The 4,344-nt window shown below is 42.6% G+C and overlaps 1 pseudogene; it reads left to right on the top strand.

The window, feature by feature from the left end:
- Positions 1-1,913: 1,913 nt before the first annotated feature.
- LOC150050071 (thymosin beta-15A pseudogene) lies at positions 1,914-2,051 on the top strand (annotated as a pseudogene).
- Positions 2,052-4,344: the final 2,293 nt, after the last annotated feature.

Raw genomic sequence — 4,344 nt, forward strand, 5'->3', positions numbered from 1 at the left:
TGGGACATGTCGCTCAAGCCAGATGGGAGCACAGTGGGAGAGGAGTAAGAAGAACACAGCAAAAAGTCAGGCAGGACTCAAAGGACGATCTTTATATTACCTCTTGGAAATATTCAGAAGTATGGTCAAAGCAGGAACAGTTGGGCTCTAACAGAAGTAAAGTTCTGAGGGACAAACTCAATATGCTCTCCTAAGTAAGCATGAGATGTTACATGGTAATAGGCACCCTCATCACCAACTGGCTGGTTTTCCAGAGCCAGAATGATGCCTGTAATAATCCCTTAAATCCTACCTCCAGTCATTAGAAAGGATGCAAGAAAATACCAAAGGGAAAGAATGACACTCAAAACATTTCTCTTGTCAGGCATCAGTAGCTCACACCTATAATCCTAGCTACTCAGGAGGCTGAGATCTCAGAATCATGGTTCAAAGCCAGATTGGGCAGGAAAGTCCATGAGACTCATATTCCAATTAATTTCCCCCCAAAAATGCTAAGAATGAAGTTGTGGCTCCAGTAGTACAAGCCCTGAACACCAAAGCTCAAGAACCTGAGTGTCCAGATCCTGAGTTTAAGCCCCAGGACCACACCAACAAGAAAAATATCTCTCTTTTTGCCTTCTACGACAGGAGCTCTCAAGGTGTTGGACCAGATGGGGAAGGAAGATCAGAGAAGAGGAGAATGACTTAAAATGCAGGTTTTCCAATTCTATCTAATCTGAAAGAAACCCCTCCCCCAAAAAATGGATGATTATGGCTGGACTGTAGAAGAAATCTCAGTTGCAGTTTAGCAAAGTCTCCTCTGCTAGGTAAAACCTTGAAGCCCAACACTACACAGCAGTTTTTTTTTTGTGAACCTTCACCACAGCAGAAAATGAGTTTCCACCATCAGCTTTTACTGCCACTGTAAAAAGCTTCTTCTCTCCTACTCAGGAAGGAACAACACAGCCTTGCATTGTGAAGGGACATGAAGGATTAACTCTACTGCTACAAAACCTGGCTTGCATAACACCTGGATCAGGGCTTCCTCTACTCTAGCCAGGCTAGCTTATATATGACTTCCCCCCCTTTTTTATCTTAACCTCATTTCCTGAAACCCAATCAGTCCAACACCCTGCCCCCAAATGAATTAATCTCACTACCCAGATGCCTCTAGTGCCAGCCTTGACTGCTAGGCTAAATTGCCCAGGTCAACAGCACCTTAGGGTGTCAACCTGAGCCTGGATAAAGCCAGACTTTCCTCCCCTTTGAAGCTCATCACAACTGGTCACCATAGAAGATATAGGAGTTGGAAACCCAGGTCAGACCTCATAGAATGAGCCCTAGTATTTTATTCTTTTCCTACCAGTAAAGTCTCAGGAAACCCAGTAGGAAAATTATATATTTCTATGTTCTTGGAACCTCAGTCCTTTCTGTTTAGTAGTGGGGCAGTGTTTCTCCACGTGTGGCCCTTGCATCAAGCAGGGCACCTGCACCAGACTCTCCTGGGCTATTTAAAGCTGAGAACTCACAGGTGCCACTGAAACCTGCCAAGCCTGACTATCTAGGTGGCTCCTGAGTTCTATGAGTAGGTCTTCCTAGAAATAGCTTGTCACCAACTATCTCCATCTCTGGCTGGTCTGGATTTGCTTTTCTCACACGCTTTAAAATAACACTGGCAAGCATTTCCTAAGAAAAGGAAACAAACAGTTCAAGAAAGTAAACAGGAAAAGAATAATTCAATTAATAGATAAATAGTTCCCAGAAGAATGTTATGACTGATAGCCATAAAGGATATGAAAATCAAACCAACTGAGATTCTATGTCACTCCAATAAGAGTGGCAACAAGAACACAACAATACCCAACCACACCAAAGCCAACAAACATTCTCAGCCCACCAGTGTCCTTGCAGAAGCCACTAAGTCTCCAGTCAAGATGAGTGATAAATCAAATATGTCCGAACTGAAGAATTTTGACAGATCAAAACTGAAGAAAACTAATACGGAAGGAAAAAACACTCTTCCTTCTGAGGAAACTATCCAGCAGGAGAAAGAGTGTGTTCAAACATCCTAAAACACAGATTGCCTCTCAAGAGCAAGCTTCAACATGGCCTGACATTCCTGCTTTTAGGCTTATTTCTGTAAAGCTGTGTGTTTGTCGTGATTTGAGGCACCTGTCAATTGTTTCTCTCCTATATTCCCTGGCTAAAAGTTTGTCAGTAGCCAACCATCCTCTTACATTTGTTTTTAAAGTGATATTTCAGATGGTAGTCAGAAATCTCACTAATCACGACCTTTGTGGGTGTGGTCCTTGTACCCACTACAGTGAGCCAGTGCTAACCTTACAGTGGTTGCCTTCTGCCTCATAATCATACTTTTGTAGCTTCTTAATTTTTATTTACAGTAAAGCACTAAAAATTACCAGAAGAAGGAGGAGGAGGAAAAGGAGGAGGAGAAGGAGGAAGAGGAAGAAGAAGAGAAGGAGGAGGAGGAGAAGGAGGAAGAGGAAGAGGAAGAAGAAGAAGAGAAGGAGGAGGAGGAGAAGGAAGAGGAAGAGGAAGAAGAAGAAGAGAAGGAGGAGGAGGAGAAGGAAGAGGAAGAGGAAGAAGAAGAAGAGAAGGAGGAGGAGGAGGAGGAAGAAGAAGAAGAAGAAGAAGAAGAAGAAGAAGAAGAAGAAGAAGAAGAAGAAGAAGAAGAAGAAGAAGAAGGTGACAATGACAACAAAGGCTGGAAGAATGTTGGAAGCAGGAATGAGCTCCTATACACTGTTAGTGGGAATGGAAACGTGTAGCCACTATGGAGGTCAATACGAAGGTTCTCACAGAACTAAAGCTAAACCCAGCCCAGTCACAGAGCCCCAGCATAGCTTTATCTGGCATCTCTCAAAGGAAAGTATACCAATCTACAAGAAAGATATCTGCATATCCGTATTTATTGCAGTTCCATGTATAATAGTCAAACTACAATCAGTCAAAATACCCAATTGCTGGGGCCAGGAGTTTGGCCTAGTGGTAGAGTGCTTGCCTAACATGCACGGAAGCCCGGGTTTGATTTCTTGGTACCACATACATAGAAAAAAGCCGGAAGTGGTGCTGAGGCTCAAGTGGTAGAGCGCTAGCCTTGAGGAAAAGCCCAAGGTCAGTGCTCAGGCCCTGAGTTCAAACCCCAGGACTAGCAAAAAAAAAATACCCAACTGCTGATGAGCAAATAAAGAAAATATATAGATATATGTATGTACAAATGCATGTATATGTACACAGAGATCCAGACATACATCACACACAAGAAATGCTGCTCATCCAAAAAGACAAAATGACATTATTTTCAGGGAAATGGGTGGAACTGGAGAGCAAGATATGCCAAAGTCAAAAAGCCAAACATCACATGTTCCCATCCATTTGTGAAACCTACACCTATGATGATGATAAGGAGGAGTGGGGAGGGGTAAGGAGGATGGAGAAGAGAAGGAAAGTGAGGAGGAAGAGGTGGCGGAGGAGGAAGAAGAGGGAAAGCAAGAAGAGGAGGAGGAGGAAGAGGGGGAGGAGGAGTTGGAGGCTAAAAGTATAAAAGGGACAAGTGGAGAGGGAGGATCAGTGAGAGGAGGAGATGCAAAGAAAAGGATACTGAGAGGTAAAGAGGTTCAAAGCAGGTTACATGTAAACATACAATGCACATGTTGCGTTTATACACAAGAATAGCATAATAAAACCCAGAACACAAGAAATGAAGAAGGGAACAGGATTATAGGAACTTGTCCAAGGTACACTGTATTCACGTATAGAATTAACATAGTGAGGCCCCTCATGTGATTAATATATGTTAACTTTAAAATAAGGTATTTTAAGAAAGCAGAAATAAAGGGATGGTAGGCCTGAGGATACCCCGCCTTGCATTCTTTCCCACAATTAAACTTCCCACAGGATTTCTGGCCACCTGTACTGTCAGCTGAAAGTCTGGTCTAAAGGAGAAATCTCTCAATGCCTTACCCAAACTCATGAGGTTAGACAGAAGACACTGTTGATTTAAACATCCCACAGCCACCTGATTTGGTACCCAGGATTCTTCCTCTCACCCTGCCAGCATCCGCATGTCATACACTTTGTGCTTCAGACATTGCCTCTGGTTTACTTGCTCTGATACTCACTTCATTTGACTGAAGTACAGAAATCACTCCGACCTTCATACATAAGAAGTTATCAATCATTTGTTGACAAGTAAATGTAAGAATTCGTGGTGGCCTTTAAATGTCTAACTAAAGCATCTATTTCAAACTGTTCTGCAATAAACTGATGAACCATGTTTTTTTTAAACTCTGAAGCTTGACTTTTTGTTATTGTTACAAATCAAGAAGTCAGCAAACTACAGCA

Source organism: Megascapheus bottae, chromosome 18 (genome assembly GCF_031878675.1).
Source record: "Megascapheus bottae isolate mThoBot1 chromosome 18, mThoBot2.hap1, whole genome shotgun sequence".
Taxonomy (NCBI): domain Eukaryota; kingdom Metazoa; phylum Chordata; class Mammalia; order Rodentia; family Geomyidae; genus Megascapheus; species Megascapheus bottae.